The sequence below is a fragment of the Camelus dromedarius genome, chromosome 15 (assembly GCF_036321535.1).
Source record: "Camelus dromedarius isolate mCamDro1 chromosome 15, mCamDro1.pat, whole genome shotgun sequence".
In the NCBI taxonomy this organism is placed as follows: domain Eukaryota; kingdom Metazoa; phylum Chordata; class Mammalia; order Artiodactyla; family Camelidae; genus Camelus; species Camelus dromedarius.
In genome coordinates, this window is record NC_087450.1 from 46485717 (window position 1) to 46503296 (window position 17580).

The 17580-nt window shown below is 39.7% G+C and overlaps 1 protein-coding gene across 1 annotated transcript in view; it reads left to right on the top strand.

Annotated features, from left to right (window-relative positions):
• The first annotated feature begins 1762 nt into the window (after nucleotides 1–1762).
• Nucleotides 1763–17580, top strand: part of DTNB (dystrobrevin beta) — a 211535-nt gene continuing 195717 nt past the window's right edge. Inside the window, exon 1 of the mRNA XM_031466695.2 lies at nucleotides 1763–1922. The gene's annotated coding sequence lies outside the window, so the exon portion shown is untranslated. The remainder of the gene's footprint in view (nucleotides 1923–17580) is intronic.

Genomic DNA, 17580 nt, shown 5'->3' on the forward strand with positions numbered 1-17580 from the left:
AGTGGTTTCTTCCTTTTTCTTTAGAACAGGAAAACTTGAATATGAATAGACAATGAAGGAAAAGGACAAGGAGGTAAAATAAATGGATAACATTGGGAGTGATGGAGGGGAGGATGATTGAGATATGTTTGAAAGAAGTTTTCTGAGGATGTGAGAGGTGGTGAAATACAGAACCAAGGTGGAGAAATGCTAATATGAGTTTATTTAAGGTGGTTATTCCCAGAATTGCCAGCCCACATACTGAAATTACTGTGGTTTCAATCAATAGGGCAAACATAGCAAGCAATATTCACAAATTTATTTTACATCATTTACACATCTTTTCTCCAAAGGACAAGATCAATGTTTTATCCTTTCAATGCCTCCCATGTAGGTGGTCCTCAAAGTTGTAAGTGAATAAACAAAATGTCTCTAACCTGGGTTCCGAGTATCTTAACATATTCAAAACATAGTTACGACTCTGCATACAAGTGAAATGTCTTCTGAGCAGGCAAAATGTCACAAAAATCCATGTGTGATAGGCGATGTCAATTTTTTTTTGAGGAACCTGTTTACTCTCACTTAACAAAGTAGGTTACTAGCATTTCCTTCACTATAGGAGTTTAAAATTGGAAAATGAGAGGAGGAGGAAGAGGATGTTCTAAAGGGAGGCAAGCAGGCAGACAGCAGGAGATGGCACGATCTGCCTTACCATAAGTTGCGAAAAGGCAATGAAAAACCAGATTCAAAGCATACAGGCCTGGACTCTCTTAGCTTAGGGATTTACATCCTTCGCTAAGATATCAAAAATCCTTAAAGGACACTGCTGTGTTGAGCCTTAAATAATGTTGAGAAAAATTATCCTTCGAGTCGTTAAAAAAAAAGCTTTGCTGTTCCTCATTTGGCATCATCTCCTGTTTCACACAGTTTGGAAAGGATTCTATCAAAAACGGATATTAAGACAAAAAAGCTGATGCTGAGATGGTAAACCTTGGCCACTCTCTATTCCTTTGCCCAAGCTGTTTACCTAACCTTTGATGCCCTCTCTTTTTTTTCTCCTAGAACTTCTCTCTTTTTTCTCCTTGCTGGCGGAACACAAATGCCACCTCTTCCAGGAACCCCTCCGCATCGTCCAAGCGGAAGTAATCTCTTCCTCTTCTGCCCTCCCGCAGCATCTCACTATGGCTTGGCTTTGCATGGGTCACCAGACCTGGCTTTTTACACGGCTGCTTTTCCACTAAGTTATGTGCTCCTCGAGACCAGGGACCGTGACCGTGACTGTGTACCCACACAGCACCTGGTACAGCGCTACAGCGCTAGGCATGGAGTCGGTGCTCAGTAAACGCTTGCTGAGTTGAATTAATTTGGAAAAATCACTCAGGGCAGGGTCTTGTGCTCGAGGCGCGCATGAATGATTCACGGGGGTGGTTCTTTGCATTCTTCACCTTGTAGTCACGTCGGGTCGAGCATCCAGCTGGCGGGGCACATACCTGTGGAGTTGAAGCGCACCTCCGCCGGCCGCCGCTGCCTCGCGGGAGGAGCCAGCAGGGGGCAAATTTCCCCCAGCCGCCGGGAAGACTGAGGGCGAGCTGGGGGGCGGGTCTCGCCCGGCCGCAGGGGGCGGGGCTCGAGGGGAACTCGGCCCGCTGGCCCGCCCCTCCTCGGCGCGGCGGAAGCCCTGCCCCAAGCCGCGCGCTCGCGCAGGCGGCGCGTGCCCGCCTCCCGCCCTGCGCCCTCGCGCCCTCGCGCCGGGGGCGGGCTCGCTGCGCGTGCCGGGCGGGGAAGCGGCGCGAGCCGGGCGCCTGAGAACGTTCGCCTCGGGGGCGGCTCCGGGGCCTGAGCGGGCGCCGCCGCCGTCTCAGCCGCGGGGGCTGGGCCGGAGGAGGCGGAGGAGGCTGCGGCCGCCGGAGACCTTCTCAACGCCCCCCAGCTCCGGCCGGGAAGTGAGTACGGCAGGGATCTGCGGCGGCGGCCGCCGCAGTCTGCAAGAGAGGAGCGCGGTGCCAGAGCCTCGCGCCCGCTAGGAGCGAGAAGTCCGCACAGCCCCCGCACCTCGGGAGCCTGCGGGGGCGCAGGGCAGGGAGCGGGGAGAGGGCGCGCGGGGAGCCGGGGCCGCTGCACCGCCCGCGCTGTGCGCGGAGACGGCGCTGCGTGCCCGGCCTTGGAGGGGCGAGCGGAGGGGATGGAGCGGAGACCCGGGCCGGCGCCGCCGGGCTCTGACCCCGGGGCTGGGGAGGGGGCTCCGAGGTCCCCGGCGCACTGTGGCCGCCGGGCGGGGACCGGGGTGCAGGCGCCGGGCAGATGCTGCTGGAGCCCGGCTCGCTGGGAAGAGGCTCTGCATTAGGTGTTGAAGGGGGCGAAGGAGGCAGGTCCTGGCAGAGGGCAGGTGAGGCAGGCAGGCCCTGGCAGAGGGAAGGGAATTCATATCATCCCAAAACACTATTTCCCGAGACGCCTAGCATTGAACCTGTGCACTGAGGTCACCCTTTAAAGGAAAGTGTCCTGAAAGGAGGGAGGATGTAGCTAACAAATGCTTGCTGTTAAATTCCTGTGCCAGGCCTTGGGATTAGGAAGACCTTCCAGCATTCTCAGCAGACGTTTATTGATTAGCTCTCGTGGGTAGAAAGCCGTGGTCAGCACTGGGGCCACAAAATTGTGTAAAACACAACCATCATTTGCTATTTAGGTGCTGACAATTTGGTTATGAAGTTACGCATATAAAATAAAAGCAGCATTGAATTTTGTCTCATCCCTTAATTACTTTAGGTCTCTTTTTCCCAGTAATGGGAAATTGGAGCCATTAAATTGCTTGGTTTGGGGATTAAAGCAGGAGGGTCAAAGGAGCTCGTGGGAGGAATTTGGAAGAGTTTTGAAAGCACTTCTGTGTAACATTTAAAGGAAGAGAAAGAAAAAAAAAAAGGAAGCGAAAGGAACAGGAGGTTGGAAAGAGGTAAGAAGTTCCCTTCCTTGCCACGTAGAATGAAGCTCCATGACCATTAACTGCTAAATCCTGACACGAACAGTGCCTGACCCACAGCAGGCACTGAATACCTACCTATTGCATGAGTGAATGAACCGAGCATAGAACCATGCTCTATTTACACTGAGCACTGTTGATCAATCTGGTGTTAGGGATGGCTGATGGACTTCCCTTGTTCCTCAAGATTTGTTTTGTTTGTTTGTTTGTTTGTTTTTGCCATGTAAGGTAACCCAGGTTCTTGGGTCTGGGCATTTAAAGCAGTGGCTAAGGTGATGGAGTGGTGGTATCTGGTGGCCTGGCTGCCGCCTTCACATCTTTATTGCCTGTTGGCGGCCAGGAGCCTACTCCTTGGGCCTTTGCTTCAAATCATCCCATTCTAGCCATTCTCTTTTCTATCACTTGTGGATGGAGAGTTCTAGAGAACATTCTTTCATTTTTATCCTGATTCTTGGATCTTAGATCTGTAGTGAGAGGATAAATCTCAGCTCTTCTGTAAGGGCGGGGATTCTGCCTTTTCTCTACCGTGGTTGGATTTCTGGGCTCCCTAGCTCCAGGCTGCTGTTTCAGGTGCCTGGGTTGCAGTGCCTGTTGGGTTACTTTGCCTGCCAAATCAAAACTTGACCTTTTATGAGTTCTGGGAGGATTTTTATCATACATAAGTGGAATTACCTTTGAAGGGGGTTGTGTAGTCAAGGTAGTTCTGGCAGGAGTTTTGAGTGTCCAGTATGCTTGAGAGACAAAATTTCTACTTCATTAGAAAGTTAGACTTAGAACCAATCAAATGCCAAGTTACCATTTATTTTATGTGTTTAATATAAATCTCTCAGGACCTATATTTCCTCGTATAAAAATAAAATGTTAATTCAAATTTGGCATTGTGTAGTAAGCCTTGAAGAACTAAGTTTATTTCTCTTTAGTTTTAGGGCTGTGTACTTGAGAGTGCAGCTAGCAGGTGTCTGCTAGTTCTTCTTTTGGAATGCTTAGGTCCTATAATTTTGTATGCTTTGTTCCAGATTTTCTCTGTGATATTATGTTTTTTTTTTAATTTATGTATTTAACTTATATTTGTTTCTTTTGAGGGGGAGGGGAGAGGTAATTAGGTATTTGTTTATTTATTTTTTAATGGAGTTACTGGGAATTGAACCCAGGACCCCGTGCATGCTAAGCACACACTCTACCACTGAGCTGTACCCTCCCCCCTTATATTTATTTCTAAATCAACTTTATTGGTGTATGGTTTTCACATCATAAAATGCACAGATGTCCCATGCAGAGTTGGATGAGTTTGAAAAATGTATATACAGAGCTTCCTACTCTTATGGTGGGGTTACATCAGATAAACCCATTGTAAGTTGAAAGTGTAGTATGTTGAAAATGCATCTTAGCCTAGCCTACCTTAAACATGCTCAGAATACTTACATTAGCCTCCAGTTGGGCAGAATCATCTAACACAATGCCTATTTTATGATAAAGTGTTGAATGTCTCACGTAATTTATTGAATGCTGTACTGAAAGTGAAAAGCAGAATGGTTGTATGAGTACAGAATGGTTGTGAGTATCTCAGTTGTTTACTTGTGATCCAAACCATTGTAAGTTGCAGACTGTCTATACTTTGTACCTACCATCCCAATCAAGATACAGAAATTTACATCATCCCAGAAACTCCCTCAAGCTGGTTTGCAGTCAGTACTCTTACCCTCTCTCATTTTATTTATTTCTAATTACATAGGCATCAGGGCTGTGGCCTCTAGTGCAGGAGGTGTGCTGCCCAACTTTAGGGGGTACCAGTCACATTGGAGTCCCTGTGAATGGCTGCTCCTGGGGTTGTTGTGAGCACAGCCTGTGGCTGCGTACTGCAGCTCTGCAGATGGCTCATGAATGCACACTCTTAGAAAATACTCAGACAGTAAAGACAGAATGAAAGCCCGCTGACCCACTCCCTTCTCCACCGAAACTGGAGTTATCAGTTTGTTGGGATTCTTCCAGATCTTTCTCTATGCATTTTCATCTATATATAGATAATACAGAAAAAACTAGGGTTTTCCTCCACACCCACAGTAATGACACGAAACTGTACACATTGGTCTGCAACTTTTTTTCTAACAGGGCATCTGTGATCTTTCCATGATGGGACATAAAGATCTGCCTGATTCTTCTTGACTGCTACACAATCCCTTATGCAGTATGTATTGTACTGTAGTTTATTTACCCTCTCCTCATTAATGGCCCTTAAAGCTGTTTGCCATTTTACACACTGCTGCAGTGAGTGGAAAGTAGAATTGCTGGGTCAAAGGGGTGCACTTTTAAATTAATTGATGGAGACTTAACCACATTGCTACTTGTGGATCTAGTTCATTTGTTTTTAATGCTGAGTAGTGTTCAGTTGTAGACTTGCATCACTGTTTATGTATCCTTCACTCACTGACAGTTAGGTTACTTTGAATACTAATTCACTGATGGATTTATATGTTGCCAAAGCATCCTGCCAGTCTGAGGCTTGCCTTTACCCTTTGTTAACAATGGCTTTGGTCGTATACACATTTAAAATTTTAATGTTATACTTACGAAAAAAATTTCCATTAAATTAAAAAAAATGGTTTCTGTGTCTCTGGTTTAAGTAAATTTTCTCTGCCCCAGGGTATGAATTATATATATATCTGTATTTTCTTCTAAAAATTTTTAAAAAGTTTTGCTTTCTGTGTAGAATTTCTATATGGTATAATGAAGAGAAACGATTTTTTTTTTCATTTTGGATAACCAGTTTTAAAGTACTTTTTCTCAACTCTTTTTTTTTTTTTTTAGTGTGCTAAAATATCCATAGCATACAGTATACTATTTTAACCATTTTTAATTGTACAGTTCGGTGGCGTTAAGTACATTTACATTGTTGTGCAACCATCACCATCCATCTCCAGAACATTTTCATCTTTCTCAGCTGAAACTCTACCCATTAAACATTAACTCCCCATTCTTTCTTCCCCCCCAGGCCCTGGCAACCACCATTCTGCTTTCTGTCTCTGTGAGTTTGACTACTCTAGGTACCTCATATAAGTGGAATCATACAATATTTGTCCTTTTGTGTCTGGCTTATTTCACTTAGCGTGTCTTCAGAGTTCATCTATATTGTAGCATGTGTCAGGATTTCCTTAATTTTTAAGGATGAATATTATACTGTTGCATGTATATATCATATTTGTTTATTCAGTCATCCATCAGCAGACACTTGGGTTGCCGCTACCTTTTTTGCTACTGTGAATAATGCTGCTATGAACATGGGTGTGCAAATACTGTTCAAGTCCCTGCATTCAACTCTCTTGTGTACATACCCAGAAGTGGAACTGTCCTTGATAATTAAAAAATTATATACATAAATGAATATGATCAAAATGAGTGGATAGTACAGAGAGTTCCTATATACCCTCTTTTCCTTATGTGCACTTTCTCATTATTGATGTCTTGCATAAGTTACAACTGATGAATATGTATTGATACGTTATTAACTTAAGTTCATTGTTTACATTAAGCTTCACTGTTTGTGTTGTACAGTTCTGTGGGTTTTGACAAATGCAAAATGTTATCGTATGACATTTCATGTAATGTCATTGCAGTATCATACAGAATAATTTCATTGCCCTAAAATCCCTTGTATTCCACCCATTCATTCCTCCCTCCCTCCTACTGAGCTCCTGGTAACCACTGATCATTTTACTACATCTGTAATTTTTCCTTTTCCTGAATGTCACTTAGTTTGGATCATACAGTATTGGAGCCTTTCAGACTGGTTTCTTTCACTTAGCATTATGCCTTTAAGTTTCCTCTGTGTCCTTTCTTGGCTTGATAGCTCATTTCTTTTCATTATTGAATAATATTTTATTGTGTGAAAGTACTACAGTTTGTTTATCCATTCATCTGTTGGAAGATATCTTGGTTACTTCCAGTTTTTGGCAGTTATGAATAAAGCTTCTATAAATATTCATGTGCAGGTTTTTGTGTGGACATAAGTTTTCCACTCTCTTGGGTAAATACCTAGGAGCTTGATTGCTGGGTCGTATGGTAAGAGTATGTGTAGCTTTGTAAGAAACTGCTTGTCTTCCAAAGTGGCTGTCAAATTTTACATTCCCAATAATTAAAAAATATATATCCTGCCACTCTAAATGTACTTTAAAAAAGTCTTTGTTAGACTGTTGTGTAAAATTAAACATCTGGTATGAATTTATGTTCTAATTGTTGCTTTTGTTGGCTGTCGTTCTTAGCCTTACATTTCTTTATGTGTTTTGAAATTTTGATTTACAGACTCATTTGAGGGTGAGTACTTTTGATTTTGTTTCTCTTATTTCTGTGCTCACCTTCTCTGTGTGGTGACATTTCAGGTGCTTCCATTGACTTCCTGAACTCTAGTCAAATCAGATATCATGATGGTGGGTCAGGGTCTTGCTCTTTGAGGAATTGGGGCTATTTTAGATCCACTCAGTATGTGAATGTTTTGGTTCAATTCTTGGTCATAAGGCTGGGTTTTAATTTTCTCGCTTTTCTAAGCCCAGAGCACCACGTAAACTGCAGTTCTAGGCAGAGACTGGCAGCAGTACTTTTTAGCTTCCTTTTATCTCCAACCTCATCCTTGGCTTTAAGCAGTGGGTCTGGCTCAGATGTCCCATTTCTTTACCTCCTTCACTTTGTGTCACTGTCGCCCTGCAGGAAGTATCCACCTGCTTCTGGACCCAGAGTCCAGCAAGCTTGTAGCTTCCGTCCTGCTCAAAGCTTTGTGTATCTGTTCTGTTTCTGATCCAAGTGGAGGGTTATGTTGTTTTTGAGCCTTCTTAGTAGCTTAAAAATGTGTTTTAAACTATTTTATCTATTCCTGTGTATTTGGAGCAGAGGGGATGCATCAAAGTGTTTACTTACAGGGCTACCTTGACCAGACTTAATTGACCAGCCTTCTTTCTAAACTCTATCCCACTTATCTTGTTTTCTGTGTTATTGCAACGCTTAGACTCTCCAGTGCAAAAGTTGAATAGCAGTGATGATAAGGGGCATTTAAATCTTTTTCCTGAGTGGGAAGCTTCCAGTGTTCCACTATTAGATATGATACTTACTGAAGGTTTCTGGTAGATGTCTTTGTCAAGTTAAGGAAGTTTTCTTCTGTTCTTGGTTTGTTTTTTTTATTGCATGTTGAATTTTATTGAGACATTTGTTGAGGCTTTTTTGGCATTTGTTGAAATTATCATTGTTTTCCTTTTAATATGTTAAGAGCAGGGCAGACCTTTCTGAGTTGTAGATAACTGAGAGAAACAGATATATTATATATGATTTACTTGTTAATACATTTTTAACAACAAAAAAATAAACTTTTAAAGAGAACACATTTTTGTCTTGAATTTTTGTTTATTAACAACATTATAAACTGTATATTATAACATTATAAGCTATGTATTACAGCATTTCAGCAATAATCACATTTGGACTGAATATTCTTGTAACTCAGCTTCATTGTAATCAAATAGGGCTCAGTAAAAAAAAAATTTTTTTGGTAAATTTTGGGACTCTATAAGGACTTTTTCAGCCCCTAATGTTTCCAGCTTCTTCCTGGCTTCTTTTTCTAGACTCTTTACTGCCTGCCCCCTTTTATCTCTACTTGCTCTGTCTCCTTTTGCCAGAGACTTTCTTTTGCAAGTAACAATGACTTATTTATTGTGATGCTACTTACTGTGTGTCAGGGAATTTTCATAGATCATGGCTACACTTTAGTCTTTACCAAGCGTGGAGGCGAGGTGTGATATCACAGTGTATGGGTGAGGAAATTGAGCACAGAGGAGTTAAAAACCTGTTCAGGGCTACACAGCTAATCAGCTGTGGGGGTCGTATTTGAACCCAGGTCCAATCTCACAGCCCATGTTCTTTCCACATGCTGTCTCTAAACAAGACTGTTTCATGTTCCAAGTTCAAATTGGATTTTGCCTTTTGGCTTACCCACATGATTCCTGAGCACGGTGATATGACCACTATGTGTTTCCAATAAGATTTCTGTGAAAGACTTGGTCTTCATCAGATACTTCACTGTTTTTTGCCAGTCTGACGTTTCACATATTCTTGAACAGTTTCTTATAATGACTAAACCTTTCATAACTGCACAAACAAAAATAGAATAATTTGATTTAAGTTGGAACACATTTAATTGGTCTTATTTTCCTCCCAACTAATTCCAAAGTCATTTGAAAAAGTAATTAATAGTAATTCTTATATATCTTTCTAAAAAAACTTTTTAGGGACAAGCTTAGCTATAAAAATAACTAACAAGGATACCTTTTTTTTTTCTGAAATATGACTATGAAAACTACAGTTTTATGTGTCATTTCAAGACTGTACCCTTTCTGGTTCTTAGCTTTTAATGTTTCCTTATTAGGTAAGTAGTTTAGTATCTTTGCTTAGAACTGAAATTTTCTCCTTATGAACTAAGCAGCCTATGGCAGGTTTTTGGAAAAACTCTGAGGTTTGTCTTTAGCAGACTAGAGGCATCTGTTTCTCCTTTTTGTGCGTTACTTTCCCCCAGTTTTCTTATATTCTATTCTTTGATTCCTTGGGAACACTGCATTTCTACCTCTTTACCTCCTTTCATTGTATTAAAACCCTTTCTCTATGCCAAATTTAAAATGTTGCAAACGATTGATAACAAAGTATTTACTCTTCTTCCAACTTTATATTTTTATACTTTTAAATCAGAAGAAATGTAAATTAAGAGAAAGGAGCCTTGCCAATAGAATTCCAATCTAGGCTTCATCCAAGAGAGTAGTTACATAATAATGTCAGTAATAGTAGCTAACATTTATTAGGTTCTTATTTTGTGCCAGGCATTGTGCTAAATGCTTTACATCATTTATTTAACAGCTGCCATAGCCCTGTGGGGTTATATTTGCTATTCAGAGCACTGGGTAGTTATGGAGTGCAGTCATGAATACTTTTCATTGGAACTTAGAGACTGTTCTCAAATTTGTTAAAAAAAAAGAAGTCAATCTCTACGGTTTTACAAAGTTTGCTTTTTCTGTCATTTTTTTTTTAATCTCAAAGAGAAGAGGAAAGAAGTATTAGAGGAAGGATAGTTGAGAATTTTCCTGAAATAAGCAGGGAAGTTAGTTCTCTCTGAGGGAAGTTTGATTAGTTACAGCTAAGGACTTATTAGTGACAATCTCAGTCACCTCTGACTCCTTATTGAAGGGAGCATCCAGAGAAAAACTGACAGGAGTTTGCTGGGAGACAGTGAACTTGTACAAGTCGTTTTGATACCTAGATGCTTTGAAGTAACTGAGACCTGGAAGTTAAGGCATGAACAGAAAGATTCAAGGGGAGTGATGGATACTTAACACTTAGGTGCAGTGCAGGGACTTTCTGGAAACATTTCTAGAACCTGCTCTTCTTTCCTTTAGTCTTTACTGTGGGATTTACTTAACTTCTGCCTGCAGACTGAATCTAGCTCTGGAATACACTGCTTCCCTGACAGGACGAACGAGGGTCCAGACGTTTTGTTACACTAGCCTCTGGACCCCATTTAGTTGTGGCCTAGGGTCTGCTCCAGCGCCACGGTTTGGGGACCTGTGTTCTTTCCTCAGTCCTGGAGTCCCCGTGTTTCCCCTGGAGGGGGCGATGTGGTACAGTGGAAAGAGAGTAGGCTTTATTGTCAAATTGGTGGCCTAACTCCACAAATTACTAGCTTTAACTTTGGGCCAAGTTAACTACCAATTAGGCTCTGAATTTCCTCGTCTGATCCTACCCTTCATATTGCTCATTTGCTCCTCAAGCCTAGCACAGTCTCATCTTTTCATTCTAGTTTTTTTTTTTTTTTTTTTCAAAGAGTAATGGTTTCCAAAGTGGGAGGCATGCAGGTTGATCTTCTATGCAGGGTATAACAGGAAAAAAAAAAGGGCAATTAACTTTACCAATATTTAATCCATAGGTTGACAGTTGACTCCATCTGTATGTCTGATGATATATACCCGGTGTGGAGAGTGGGGTACCCTGAGAGGGGGACCGTGGGGACACCACAACCTGGAGGCACTGACAGCCTGAGCCTCCTTATTTGTTTGCTTACATCCTATTTGGACATATTACAGTTAACTCTGCCTGTTTTAGTGGTCTTTCAGATTATATTATCTGACTGCCATGAAATGAACCTTGCTGAATGAATGGACAAAGGGCTTGAAAAGATTCCTGCAAAGAAACTGCAGATTGAAGTTTCAGATTTAACTGATGATTGAAGTGATAACATGAGGACCCATGAACAGCAGGAAACAAGCCGAGCTGATGCTTCTACTTATGAACCTGTTGTCGGTCAGATGCAAAGTACAAGATAGTAATAATCTAAGCAGATTGAAGAGGAATCATTAAAAAAGAAACCTTAAACTTTTAAAAATACCATTTGATATACAAGTTTATATATACCATTGAGTGTATTATTCTTAAGCTTAATGACAGTACAAGGCTAATATCAGTTGAGACTTTTTTTTGAAACATTTTTTTATTGAGTAATAGTCATTTTACAATATTGTGTCAAATTCCAGTGTAGAGCACAATTTTTCAGTTATACACGAACATACATATATTCATTGTCACACATTTTTTTTTTTGCTGCGAGCTACCACAAGATCTTGTATATATTTCCCTATGCTATACAGTATAATCTTGTTTATCTTTTCTACATTTTGAAATCCCAGTCTGTCCCTTCCCACCCCCTGCCCCCTTGGCAACCACAAGCTTGTATTCTATATCTATGAGTCTCTTTCTGTTTTGTATTTATGGGTTTTTTTTGTTTGTTTTTTTAGATTCCACATATGAGTGATCTCATATGGTATTTTTCTTTCTCTTTCTGGCTTACTTCACTTAGAATGACATTCTCCAGGAACATCCATGTTGTTGCAAATGGCATTATGCTGTCAGTTTTATGGCTGAGTAGTATTCCATTGTATAAATATACCACATCTTCTTTATCCAGTCATCTGTCAATGGACATTTAGGCTATTTCCATGTCTTGGCTATTGTAAATAGTGCTGCTATGAACACTGGGGTGCAGGTGTCATTTTGAAGTAGGATTCCTTCTGGATAGATGCCCAGGAGCAGGATTCCTGGGTCATATAGTAAGTCTATTCCTAGTCTTTTGAGGAATCTCCATACTGTTTTCCACAGTGGCTGCACCAAACTGCATTCCCACCAGCAGTGTAGGAGGGTTCCCTTTTCTCCACAGCCTCTCCAGCATTTGTCATTTGTGGACTTTTGAATGATAGCCATTCTGACTGGTGTGAGGTGATACCTCATTGTAGTTTTGATTTGCATTTTGATTTGCATACTCTCTGATATTTAGTGATATTGAGCATTTTTTCACGTGCCTATTGATCATTTGTATTTCTTCCTTGGAGAATTGCTTGTTTAGGTCTTTTGCCCATTTTTGGATGGGGTTGTTTGTTTTTCTCTTATTAAGTCATATGAGCTGCTTATATATTCTGGAGATCAAGCCTTTGTGGGTTTCATTTGGAAAAATTTTTTGCCATTCTGTAGGTTGTCGTTTTGTTTTATTTATGGTTTCCTTTGCTGTGCAGAAGCTTGTAAGTTTCATTAGGTCCCATTTGTTTATTCTTGCTTTTATTTCTATTGCTTGGGTAGACTGTCCTAGGGGAACATTTTTGAGATGTATGTCAGATAATGTTTTGCCTATATTTTCTTCTAGGAGGTTTATTGTATCTTGTTTTATGTTTAAGTCTTTGATCCATTTTGAGTTTATTTTTGTGTATGGTGTAAGGGAGTGTTCTAGCTAGTTGAGATATTTTAAAACTAAGCATTCAGAATATGAAGATAAACTTATTGAGCTTTTTTCAGTGATGGTTATAGTCATGTGCAAATTAATAATCTTAAAATTTTATTTACCTAATGATACATTTTTAGATGTTTATTTGGAGATTTCCTACTTTAGAGGTAAAAGATTAAAAGCCATAAATCTTTGTTCTTCCTGTTTTAGTAAAACTGGCTGAAATAATATATAGACAAATTAAGAGTTTTAGTTTGGTGACGAACTGTAATGTCCTTTGTTAGCAAATGCTGTTCTGGTACTCATAGAACACATTACTGAGGATTTGACATAATAAGTATTATATCAAATTATGGAGTGTGTGAACATTCCTGTACATTTGGATAAAAGTTCAGAGCTTATGGTTTTGGTATAGTCCATTTTAGTAATGAAATGTCTGGAGACCTGCCTCTTTAACCCCCAAACCACTAAAAGGAAAGGTTTACCAGGGAATATACTCAAATGACTTAAAATTGTATTGTGAAATAGGCATATAAAGCGTAAAGAATAATACAGTGTACCTAGAACCCAGCCTAGTAAACACATCATCACTAATAGAGTTGATATCCCTCTGCAGTCACATTATTCTGCTTCCATCCCCAGAGGAATTAGCTTTTTTCAGTTTGGTGATACATGTTTTATGTGCACGTGTAAAGAATTTGTATTTTGTCATTATTGGGTGGATTTTTCTACAAATGTCAGTTAGATCTAGTCGGCTGATGATGGTGTTTTGTCCTTCCATATCCATGTTGACTTTCTACTTGTGTCGATCATAGAGGAGTGTTGAAGTCTCCAAGTCTAAGTGTGGATTTAGGGGGGAGGGTATAGCTCAGCGGTAGAGCACATGCTTAGCATGCATGAGGTCCTGGGTTCAATCCCCAGTAAGTACTTCCTCTAAAAATAAATAAATAGACCCAACCCCCCCAAACCCCCCAAAAATAAAAAAATTAGGGGAAAAAAGTGTGGATTTGTCTATTTCTCCTTTCAGTTCTATCAATTTTTGCTTAGTGTATTTTGAGGCACTGTGATTACGTATGTAGATGTTTAGGATTGTTGTCTTTTTAGGGAATTCTGTATGTTACAGGCCCCACAATATAATTTATAAATATTATTTTATCTGTATTGTATTAAAAAACAATTGCTCTTTAAATCAATTAAGAGAATAAAGGAAAGAAATATGTAATTGTACTGTCTTAAAAAAACTTTTTTCAGAATATTTTTAGATTCACTGAAAAATCGAATAATAATAATGAGCTCCTATGTGCATCCCATACCCTGTTCGCTCTGTTGCTAACATTTTACATCAGTATGATTCATTTGTTGCCGTTAATGAACTAATGATGATACAGTATTATTAACTAAAACCCTCACTTTATTCAGATGTCCTTAGTGTTTACCTAATGGCCTTTTTCTGTTCCAGAATCCCATCCAGAATACCACATCACATTTAGTTGTCATGTTTCATTAGATTTCTCTCGGGTTTGTCAGTTTGTCAGGCTTTTCTGAGCAAGCTTTTGATGAAACTTGACAGTTTTAAGGCGTATTGGTCAGGTATTTTGTAGATTTTCCCTCAATTGAGATTTGCCTGATGTTTTCCTCATGATTAGATTGGGTTCATAGGTTTTTGGGAGGAAGCCCACAGAGGTAAAATGCCATTTCATCACATCGTGTCAAGGGTACTGCTGTCAACATGGTTAATTATGGCTGATGTTGTGCTGGATCACCTGGCTGAGGTAGTGTTTATCAGGTTTCTCCACTGTCAAGTTATTTCCCTTTCCCCCTTCACCTCTTTGGAAGAAAGTCCAACTGTGCACAGCTCACGCATAAGGAGTGGGGAATTATGTTCCCGTCTTCTTCAGGGCAGAGTATCTATATAAATTATTTGGAATTTTTCTGTACAGGATATTTGTAGATTTTTCATTTATTAATTTATTCAGTCATTGTTATCAGAATCAATTTAAGGATGTTTAATACTATTTTATTTTGTTGCTGAAATTTTTCCAACTTTGGCCATTGGGCGCTCTTTCTGTTGGTCTCTATGTCCCTTTGGTATACACCTATCATATTTTTTTTTCTCCCAGGATGTCTTCACTTTCTATGTTATAAGATGCTCCAGGCTCATCTTGTATACTTCTTACTCAGGCATTTCTCAGAGAAACCCTGGTTCCTTTTATTGGAGAATTATATTATAAACAAAAATTTGGGTACTAGATGTGCTCATTGCTATTGGGATATTGTTGTTTCTAGGCTCTGTTAGTTGGCAGAGCAAGGATGTGTCTATGTTTATGCTAATATGCACATACCTACTAACGCTTTTATGTGTAACTATCCATGTGTCTATATTAAGTTAACCATGAACTTATACTGATGTCTCCAGTGGTAATCCATTCCATTACCACCTGGATCATTCTAGCTTCTCACCTTGCTTATCTGTAACCTCACACTCCACCATCTGCCATTTGTTTACTTAATTGTTCAATTATGCATATGTGCATAGCAATATCAGAATTGTTTACCCATAACCTGTGGGAAACTAGAGTACAGTACTCATGTATATTTTATTTTACCTTTAGTCTTACAGCGTCCATTCACTTCCGGAGTTACTTAGGTCTCTACACTTCGCCTCCCTACCCCCACCGTTCAGTGGGGTTGTTTCATATATTTATAATTCAGTTAGATTGTTTTCTCATATTCTGCATTGTATCCTGGGATCCTCTGACTTCCTAAAGGATTTTTTTAAAAATTTGCATGCATTAAGGTTCACTCTGTGTTGTAAATTTCCTTTGGTTTTCACAAATGCGTAGTGTCGGTACCCAACATTACAGGATCATATGGAAGTTTTCTCACCCTAAAAATTCACCTGTGCTTCCCCTGTTCATTCCTCTTCCCTTCTTCCCAAATCTGGCAGTCACTGATCATTTTACCATTTGTATAATTTTGTTTTTCCTGGAAGGTCATAAAATTGGAATCATACAGTATGTAGCCTTTTCATACTGGCTTTTTCACTTAGCAGTGTGCATTTAAGCTTCATGTCTCTTCATGGCTTAATAGCTTATTTATTATTGCTGAACAACATTCCATTTATGAAAAGAGCAGTTTGTTTATCCATTCACCTATTGAAGGGCATCGTGGTTGCTTTCAGTATTTGGTAGTTGTGAATAAAGCTGGTGTAAACATTTGGGTCAGCTTTGTGTTAATATACATTTTCCACTCAGCTGGGTAAATACCTAGTGCAGTTGCTGAGTTGCATGGTAAGACTATGATTAGTTTTGTTAGAGGCTGCAAAAGTGCCTACCAGCAAGGCTGTGTGTTCCTACTAGCAGGATGAGAGTTCCTGTTGCTCCCCATTCTTGTCAGCATTTACTATTGACAGTTTATGGATTTTAGCCATTCTGATAGGTGTACAGTGGTATCTCATTGTTGTTTTAGTTTGTAATTTCCTAATGACAAAAGATGTTGAACATCTTTTCATATGCTTACCATCTGTATATCTTCTTTGGTGAGGTGTCTGTTCAGATCTTTTGATCATTTTTTACATTGGGCTGTTTTCTTATTGTTGAGTTGTAAGAGTTCTTTTCATAATTTGGATGCAAGTTCTTCATCAGGTATGTGTTTTGAAAATATTTCTTTCACTCTGGGGCTTTACTTTTCATTCTGTTAACAGTATCTTTTGAAGAGCAGTTAACTTTGATAAGATCCAACTCATCAATTTTTCCTTTCATGGATTGTGCTTTTGGTATCATTCATTCAGTTTGGCCGTGGGCTTATGTCATTAAATAACCTTTTCTAGGAACCTAACAGTTTCAACTCCTATCAGATGGAAGAAACTTCACTTAAATTCTCAGAGCTAGGACCCTGGTTTCCTTTCATTTTGTACACTGAAGCTATATTCTGGTTCTTTTTTTTTTTAAATTTTGCTTTAATGGTATTTATTGTTGCATTGTTCATAGTAATAGATAGTTGGAAATAATTGCCAAAGTCAAGGCTTGGGTGAATGTGATAAAATTCCATTCCATCATTCAAAATTATGGCTTTGATATGGAAAGGTATTCAAATATATTGTTTAAAGTTTTCCCCCAGCTTTGTTGAGGTCTAACTGACAAATAAAATGGTATGTATTTAAATTGTACAACATGATGATTTTGATAATTGTATACATTGTGAAATGATTACTACAATTAAGTTAATTACCTCACACAGTTACCTTTTTTGTGTGTGCGGTGGTGGTTTAAGATCTACTCTCTTAGCAAATTTCAGGTATACACTGGAGTATTATCAACTATAGGCACCATGCTCTGCATTTGATCCCCAGAACTTATTCACTGTGTAACTGAAAGTTTGTACCTCTGACCAACATCTCCCCATTCCCCCCGCTCCCCAGACCCTGGCAACTACTAATCTACTTTGCTTCTATGATGAGTTTGACTTTTTTTTTGGTATTATTGGATTCCACATATGAGTGAGATTATATAGTATTTGTCTTTCTCTGTCTGGCTTATTTCACTTTGTGCTCTGTGTTTTGTTTTGTTTTTTAATCGAGTGGAATGAAGCTCCTGAGTAGGGTGATTCGAATCCAGTGAAGATCAGACATGTTTGAATGGATGTATCTGGTGGATTTCTCTGAATATCCACAGGATGAACTACAGGAAGAAGAGGTTGCAGAGCCCTGAGATCACGGTGTCATAGAATTTTATTTGTGCATTTATGCGGACAAAGATTTTGGCAGTTGAAATGGGGAAAAAAAAGGGTGGATGTGAGAGTGATTATGAGGAAGGAAGTGGCAGTGTTTGAAATC